Consider the following 9,669-nt stretch of genomic DNA (forward strand, 5'->3'; position numbering starts at 1 on the left):
AAAAAATTCACGTAGAAAAACGAACAGCCAAACATTATCCGTAAAACTCAAAGACCCCTAAAAATGACATCAACTAATTGGTTTTTATTTCAGTTTTGATCACGAAACAATTGACCGCAACCATCAAACGATGCATAGAATATTTTATCCCCATGCATTAGCACTTAACATTTAGAAATACACAAATCCCGAAGTCAAAGAGCATGGAAACCCCAAATGAACACATCACTAAGATCGAAGAGTTAAAGGGGCCTTTTCTTTTATAACCCCAATAAAACTAGAGGTCAAATAACTTATAACCCTCCCCGAGAACAGCAAATTTGATCCATAATAAACTGCAGATCGATGCCATTCCTGGTACCCTAAAATATCAGGTAAATTAAGAAATGCCCCTCCCAACACTGGGTGAATATTTGCTGGTCCGGGGCCCTAAAAGCGCTAAGTCTACATAAAGCATTTCATATTGCTTAAATCTATCAATAGATTGATACTATACACAAAAACTAGCTCAGAAAGTAAAACCAAAGACAGACAGCATTAGAAAACAAACAACTAATGACGAAAAGAGAGCAAAGCTGATTTTGCTCCTCAGAAGCGCAAAGCAGATTTTTGTCCTTAGATATATAGCAGCGTTGCTGGCCTCTTTTTGCGCTGAGAGCTTTGATGCCAGTTGTTTGAACGCTTTTGAACGCCAGCTCCACCAGTGCAAGCGAAGACAAGCAGACAAAATGTTGCTTTCTCAACTTCAGCTATTCTTTGTTCATATTCGTTCTTTTTTATTAGACTCATCGTACTTGCAGGCTTCGCTACTGCTGTGAGGGCAACATTTTTCCAGCGGGTTGAATATTTCACATCAAAATAAGTTCTTTTGAACGTCGATTCCCAAAGTCCGTTGGCCTTGATATCTAATCTTGCATCATCAACAGTTGTCGTTGATTTAAGAGCAAACGTTTCCCTTCCAAATGCTGAAGATGAGGTTCCATCTTAACATCATGGCAGACATCAAATAAAAAATTCGCAAAGGAAACACGAAGTTCGTTATGTCTCGTCTCATGTGCGTGTATCCTCCTTTCGGACAATGGAAGGCATGTGCCACAGTGAAGTTTTCATTGTATGCAAATAGTGATTGCATCTTCACTGGGTCCCAGCCGTAGCGAAGGAGAATGCTATCACGAAACTTGCTTTTCGATAGGTCAAAGTGATATCTCTTCAATGGCGTAGTTTTTAACCAGCTTGATGCTCCCTTTTCACTATCTGAGCCAAGTGAGCGAATCTTGCTCTGATTCAATTGGTTCTTAATTCTGGTCTTTTCTGATTTGATAACAAGTCCTTTCTACTTTTTTATTTCTTGTTTGATTTTTTGTTGCTTAAGTTCAGCTTCGAGCAGAGATAGGGATGATGGACTTGACAGTTGAACTAAACGTTCATATTCTTTAAAGCGATCTTCAGATTTAGGAATGTTCAGGTCACCCTCTTTTATCTGCAACGAAAAGATATTCAGGTGTTTTTTTATGTTGGATTCCTTTATAGATTAGGTAATAGCTCATCATTGATTGATATCTCATTTTCATTTAACAGTTCTTCAAAATTGGGCATTGTAGGAGCCAGGAAGGTCAATTTATGCTGAACCCATATAAAGAACGATTACAAATCTTTTTTGGTGAAACAATGGCATGGGCGGCCAGTTTTTTTTAAGAACTATTTCTGCTGTTTTAGAGATCTTTCCACAATTTTTTTTCTGCATAATCAGATTCTACTACAATTCCACGTACTCTACAACCGTCAACTATTTCCACTTCGTCATGTTCAAAAGTGTGCTGTGTACTTTCAAAAAAATCTTCTATGGTATTAAATTGGCATTTGGTAAGCTGGTAACCGAAATCAAGACAATGTTTTTTCAATGAAAAAAAAAGTTTTTTCAATTTATCATGAGAACCGACAGCGTTGTCATTGTCCGCATACCACTTTTGAACTATAAAGCAATCAAGTGGTTCAATTTTAAAGATGAAGGCAACTCCATAAGTCGACATTGCAAGGGTTTCGCCTTTGGGTTTACCTTCCTGAGAGAAAATTGTTTTTTGTTGGTAAACAAATTCGATGGTTCACGATATATTACATATGGAAGAATAATTAGAAGGGCATAATTTCTCAATGTTTCGTAAAGCAAGATCAAGGTTAAGACTATTGAAACCAATTTTTGCATCGATAAGCAAGATCGCCTCCAAATCCGCGTATTTAAAATCTCTCAATGTATAAAATGCATTATCAGTTTTTCTTTTTTGAACCGTACATAGTTGCTGATCACCACCTAATACCTTAAAGTTGGTTGTAATAATTTTTCCAATAATTTGGCTCCAATTCCTGTTGGTCGTACACCGGGGCAGTTATCAAGAGTTATCAAACGGCATAAACTATATGGAACAAGGAAATTCAAATGAGATGTAGCTATGCGTATTGCCAGTTTAGCTATCGTTTTGCATAGATCAGTTGAGGACAAACTAATGGATGTCAGATGCCTTTGCCATTCGTTGGCATCAAGACCGGAAGGGCCATGGCTTTCATGCGTCTTGATAACAGACTTTCTAACCATTGAGGCCTTGAATTTTTCGAATGTTGATTGATGGCGTGGTAAACTTTTTGGATGATCATTGGTCACTAGACAATTCAACTTTGTTGGTGTGGCTCCAATTGTTATTTGCGTAAGACATCATGAACTGCTTTTTTGTCAGTTCTGTCAGTTAAGGAAAGGACACCATCCTTCGCTTCTTTTGTAAGACTTCGGATGGCATTGGTATTTTTTTCTCTTCACATGTTTTACCAATTGCGCTGTAATCATCAACAGATCCTTTTGTTTTGGTTTTGCTCTTCCGTTCCTGGTTAAGTTCTGCTTCCAGAAAAACGGAACCTATGTCCAAATTTATCCATTGATCTAACCGTCTTGAAATGGTTTTGCCATTTGAGGCATCATCCTCCGTTCCTGTTCTTGCGAGAATAAGATGAGGCATCACCATTGCGCAGTTCATTGCTGTTTCCGGGTTAGAATCTTTTCAAGTGGCAAACAGCATTTCATTCAAGGTATTGTTGAGCTTAAGGCCTCTCTTGCTTCTTGGCAGCGTACAGAGGGTTGCTTTCCAATGAACAATTTGTTTCCAGATGTTCTTCATAAGCTCTTTTTGCTTTCATCGATATTCAGCCAGTAATTGCAGGGTTCAAGAAGAGCTTCCTAAAAAGCTTGCAATGTCTGGCTACCGGCACTGCATGGTTTAGAGTTGTTGCCTCTTAAGATATTAGAGTTACTTTAATCTCGCATCGGAAGTTCTCATGGTGCAAAATTTTTCAGCAGTGTGACTGCTCGAACATGTAGATGGAATATAAATAAGGGAGGCTGTTGGTAGTTTGAAAACATATGATTAATTAACGAACGAAGAATTGAAACATGCGGGCTAAATACCAAGCCAACTATGGTTACCACAGAAAGAGAAATGTTTATCAATTGTAATAAAAAAGAGATTGAAGTATGGTGACAGAATTTGAATGGTTGGATGAATAAAACTACAAATTAGTTTATAAAGAGCATAATTTATATTACTAATTTAACTATTTATAAAACGATTGTTTGTGGAGCCAATAATTTTTGGGACAATGACGAAGCGTGATTGAAGTTTGCCAATAATTGTGTTTATTAGTTTCTCCAGTTATTTCAAAAGTCATTTGCCCTTGTTTCAAGATAAACAAAACCAGCAATTATAGTTACAATGTGTGGTCTCTTTGGTCTATATTATTAAAGGGTTCTGGTCAGATCCTCCAGATTAGCACCTCTGAAGGAGTGTATCGTCGCTTTTGTCTGCTCAGAACTCAGTTTTTTTCCGCGATGTTCCGATAACCAATCTCCTTGAGAAGCATGGAATTCTCTTCGGCTTGAAGTGCGGAGTCACCTTTCACCTAAGGAACAGGATTTTTTGAATATGAATAACTATGAAATAAATGAAAAAATTGATATGAAAAGCAAAAACCTGGTGTTTTTGATGCCTGTCGGCAGTCTCAGGTTGTGTTTTGTCGCGGGTCTACCTCACAGGATGGCCATAACAAGATCTGGAGAACTAACTTATTAAATACCAAACGCTTTTTATTAAGTTTTATTCTAAAAGTATGCTAATGATATTACTGTGTTAATACCGTGGACCCAGAGAACTAACCAAAATTCTGCAAGATTCTATGAGAACGTTTTTTGTGGTGCAGAGAGCATAAGCTTTTAATTCAACGAAGGCAACTTTGGTGAGCTTCTGGTTACGTACAACAACTCGTTACGTTCTGTCGCATTGAACATACGCTTATATGTCCGGAAAATTAGACTAGAACATAAACTAACCTTTGGATGTTAAATTGAAAAAGCTCTCGGTACGTTAAGGCAGGCCTTTAAAGGAACAAAATTTCGGTTCCATCAGAATACTTGAAGGCGTTAGCTCAGCTACATTTGTAAAAAATCTTCTGTCCTGAAACATCCAATCTGCGATGAATTCGATGAGGGGTACTTTTTAGCAGACATAGACAATCTGGTCCACGCGCACCTGGAAAGAGGAATTGATGACGAGATCTGTTTGAAATTAGGAACCCTCATTGAGAAACCTCATATTAGAGAAATAGCACAAAACTTTGTGTAAACCAATGATATTACTTCTGCAGACATGCATAAACAAACATCGTTTTCCTACATATTTGAAAATAATCCCGGTAAGGCCAATCTTTAAAAAAGGTATTAAGGTTGATGTGACATATTATCGGCCAAAAGTCTCTTTTGCTGTACCTCAAAAGTATTTGAAGTACTAATTTTTGACTACATTTACTACCTTTTTGGAAGAAAGTTTAACCCAATTCCCTACGGTTTTAGGAAGCGACGATCTGCCACAATTCTTTTAATCGCTTTCCTAGATAAAATTTTTGAATACAACAACCTTGATGCAACTCGAGAAATCAGTTTACTGTATCTTGATTTCGTCAAAATCTCTGACACTGTTTCGCATGTCGTCTTACTTGAAAAATTGAATTTTCCTCGATTTGGTGGAAACGTATGAGGCCTAATAAATACTCATCTCTCAAACAGAAAGCAATTTGTTCAAATAAACGGCCAAAAATCTTCCCCCGAATTGTCACATGCAGTGTGCCCCAAGGGTCAATTTTTTGGCCACATAAATTTCTCCTGTTCATCAATGACCTGCTCGAAAAACAAGAAGATGAAAGCTACGGTTCCGTTGATGATTTTAAAGCAACAGCAAGCAAACAAAGTGACAAGAATAAGGCAACAGAAACTATTCAGAAGTGGCTCGAGACAAAAAAAATGAAACTGAATACAAAGAAATCTCATATACTTAACATAAAAGTTTGCATCAAGGCAAAGTAGGGAGAAAATATCTCAAATCAGTCAAGTCTCGACGTGATTTGGGATTCATTATACAGCAAAACGTAAGATGGAAAAAAAATCGTTTTAGTAGGTCTAGAAAAGCAAGGAGCACTCATTTAAACAAAAACTAATTTGTCAACCTCATGTGACTGGAAAGTGAAATTAAATGCATACATTTAAAGATATGTTGTGCCGATTGCCGCCTATGCCTCTCAAACTTGGCTACCAGGCAGAAGTAACCTCCATGAGTTTGATAAAGTCTAACGCCATGCAACGAAATTGATACTCAACTAAATTTGGTGCTACCTAATTCGCTTAGTGGCCTTAAAATTGTTACCACTGAGTCTCTATGTAGAAGTGCAATATCTTTTTCTTCTATTATCAATTATTCGAGGGGATCGTGATGTAGATATTAACAATGTTGAAGAAGCAGTAGAAACAATACGTCGACTGAACGGGATGAATATTGAATCACGAAAGCGAGAATAAACAAAGCTAACGATATTTTTTAAAAGAACAAAATTGGTCTTCAACTACGTTTCTAAAGTTGTGAATGTTTACGGAAAGACCCTAGGCAAATTTACACTATAGGAAATATTTTCAATTTTTTGCAAATCATTGTGATGGAGAGAACAAATGCACATGCAGAGTGAATTGCAGATGGGTAAACTGCAACATATCAAAGAAAATAAAGCTGATCTGAAGTGTGAATTAGGCGGAAAACCAGGGGTCTTACTCCGAATCCTCCACTACCATTGGAGATACTCTAAAAATGTCAGGAAACACCAACCAACAGAGGTGCTGCGAAGGTGGCAAATTTTTTGAAAGATAACGACATCATGGCTGTTCCTTTTAATAAACGCTTGGGATGAGGATGCAATCATGCCACAGAAAGCTGTCTGAAGCTCTTGATTGATCCCAGTTTCAAGAAATTGCTACTGCAGGTGATAAAATTGCTCTGGAGATTGAAAAACACAACATCAGCGCGCTGCTTGATATGAACCAACAGGAGCACAAACCGCGAGAATTTATGACCTAGCAAAAGTGCACTAGAATGGAATTCCTTTACGCCCAATGTTGTTTACCCCAGGAAGTTGTTATTACAAATTGAATCAATTCCTCTCGCCACTCTTTGATAAAGTACTGGGTACTAACATTGAGACGTCAACGCTCAATGCATGGGGAAAACTAGAATCCATCAAATTGGGGCCCGATGAGAGCATAGTTCCTGTGGAGTTGAAGAGCCTATATGCAAACGACCCTCCTAATGATGTAATTCAAATAGTCTTGAAGAGCCTGTACTCTAATGACCAGGCCCCAGATATGTCAAAATCAAATTTGAAAATACTCTTGAAGCTAGCTGTGGCAAATGACTGTTTTAAATGCAATGACAAATGATTTTGTCAAGTGGATGACTTAGCACTCGGAACATCATTGCAGTAACTCTGGCAAACGTTTGGATTAAATCGTTTGAACATCAGATCAAGGAAAAGAAAGAAATCATCAATGTGATCCCTAAATAGGAACTTGGGGCCTGTCCTGAAGGCAACCTAGAGTCACCTATAAAAGATAAGGAGTTGAATTTAAAAAATGTGTGAATTGGTTCCATGCAAGACGCCAAAATACCGATCATCAACTAAATGGAGGACATAATGTGGCATTGCGGTAGTTGCCAGAAAAAAAGTAAACTAGGTAATGAAATGGAAACTGGAAAATAAATATTCGAAAGATTTGTTGACAATATAATTTGTAGGGTAAGCGGTGAACCGGAAATCTTGCTCGGAAAAGTAAACGCCCTGCAAAAAAAAAATAGAATTCACAATGTAAAAACCTGACAAAAAATGTTGATTTAGCATTTTTAGACATGAACATCAATTTAAACAGCTGTGAAAAATTTTTTTGTGTGTGTACAAGAAAACAACCGATACGGAAGTTGTCTTGAACTTCCGTAGCTCTGCAACAATCCAACATGAGAAAAAGTTGTAAAAAAGCTGTTCGGCGGGTTTTTAGACGTACTAGCTCTTGGCAAAAATTTGACAACGCTTTGAAGGAAATTGAAAGTATTTGGCTAAAAAATCAAAACCCTGAAAATTGGACTTCTAGGATAATCAGCGATGTTTTACAAAAAATCATAAGAAGGCCAAAATGAAAAACGGTGGTAAGAAGATACAACAGAGGGAACAAAAACTAACTGCCGAAGATGTTTATTTCTTTATTCTGTTGTTTCCTGAAGTATCTAGGTAACATCAGCCTGCAATTGAAGCGAACATCAAAAAAGGTGCAAAATGACACTCATCTTTACCACATAAAACTTAGAAAATGCCTACTGTCCCTGAAATCTAGTTTTGATAGCAATCTGAGGTCTTATGTTCTCAACGAGCGCATTTGTTGTGGATGCAATTCCGCCTATGTCAAACGAACATGTCGACATATGACCACTAGAATTTTGGAGCATCAAAAAACTAAGTCACCGGTGGAACAACATGTTGTTGAATTCTGTGGTGCTCTAACAACCTTTGATTATAAGAATATAGGTCTGTGGCAGGATACAAAAACACTTATGACCATAGAATTTTTACACCCTAGTAGACGCAAGCCACAACTGAATACGCGGGACGAGTACAAGAGCAGGGAAATAACAATGAAATATTAAGTGCAGAAAGCATATTCTGCCTTAAAAATTTTATGAACTGAATTATATTGTACATTACAGGAGCAACTTTATATTGTTCATCAAAACAAAAAAAAATGAAAAAAGAAAGACTCAAATTGATAAATTTAAATTTCTTCTAAACTTTTAACAATTACAAGCTGGAAGTCTATAGGAATTTTAGAAAAATTTGATAATGTAAATAGATTATCATGACAGGTTACTGTATGTCTACATATTTGTAAATATTTAACTTAACATGTTTTTTACTCATGGCGATGCAAGTTATTGCGAAAACTTTTGAGTAGTTTAACAATTTTATATCGACTGTTAACTCTTTTCAGACAAAAAACCTACCATTTCTTCCTTGGTTTACAACATTCTGCAAGTAGTGACGCTGACCATTCTTGGCGTTACTTTTTCCAGCTACTTCAGGATTGAAGAATATATTGGCAAGACGCTTAAAAAATTATCCTGCTTGGTATATTAACTGTGAAAACTGAGGCAGATTAGATAATACAGGGTTGAGATTTTGTTATTCTACAAGATGCTTGCGTTAACAATCCTTACTAACTCTCTGTCTGTCTGGGGCAGATTGTCGATCAAGGATACAAACCTCCTCCTCCTAACTTTAGCTCAAGTTGAATTTGAAAAACAGCTTGCTGCTTGAAGATGCACAACCAATCTTTTTATCTATTTCAAATTTTCCGTATAACACAATTGCCTCATATATGCCTTATCTAGATTCCTTTTCAAAGGACGGTAAATCAAGAGCTGAAAATTTCTTTTCATGCGTGGTTATATTACATCACCTCCTTATACTGAGCCCCAGATATCTGAATGCAGTGAGTCGACAGAGAAAATTTCTGTTAGCGAGAAGGAAATAATGATTATCTGTTCTAGCTTAGACTTGAACGAAAGCAAAGTTGCCGAACAATTACAACCGATTCTCCTTCAGAAACTAAGTTTTGCCTTGAATTATTCTCTAGCTCAAATTTTTCGCAAAATTGTTTGTCTTTGCACTTTCCCTAATTTCCGGAGAACAGCTTTAGTCAGCCCTCTTTTCGAGAAAGGTGACTCATCGGACGTTTCAAATTATCAACCTGTTTTGCTTCTGTGCATCACACCAAAATTTTTTTAGCGGGTATTATTCAATCAACTCAAAGAGTTTTCTTCACCCCATCTGCATATAACTCAATTTGGTATTCAAAAAAAAGAAACTACAGTCACGCAGTTACTAGTTTTTGTGCAGAGAGTCTACGAAGGTTTCGAACAGCAAAAAGAGATTGATATCATTTTTACCGATTACAGTAGTTAAGCTTTTGATTGTTCAGACCAGGGAATTTAACTGAGAAAATTGTTCAAAACCGGCTGGCAAGAAACATTTTTTAGCCTTATTAAAGTCATATTTTGCATGTCGATCTTTGTTCGTAAAAAGCGATGGCAGTCTTTCTTCTGAGTTTGGAGCACTCAGTGGGTTGCCTCTTCCTAATTTTCGTGAAAGTTTTACCAAACTCATGCACAAGCCTTTTTCCTCTGCTCTTTGCCGGTGATGAGTGTTGGCCTAAAAACTCAAAAACTAAATAACCTTATTTTTCTGCTCTGATGGTCTTCCAAAAAT

At 37.0% G+C, this 9,669-nt stretch overlaps 1 protein-coding gene across 1 annotated transcript in view; it reads right to left on the reverse strand.

The window, feature by feature from the left end:
• Window positions 1-9,669, reverse strand: part of LOC142343165 (uncharacterized) — a 219,224-nt gene that overhangs the window by 50,542 nt on the left and 159,013 nt on the right. The gene's annotated exons all lie outside the window — the stretch shown is intronic.

This window comes from Convolutriloba macropyga, chromosome 7 (genome assembly GCF_964194025.1).
Source record: "Convolutriloba macropyga chromosome 7, txConMacr16.3, whole genome shotgun sequence".
NCBI classification, from domain to species: domain Eukaryota; kingdom Metazoa; phylum Xenacoelomorpha; order Acoela; family Convolutidae; genus Convolutriloba; species Convolutriloba macropyga.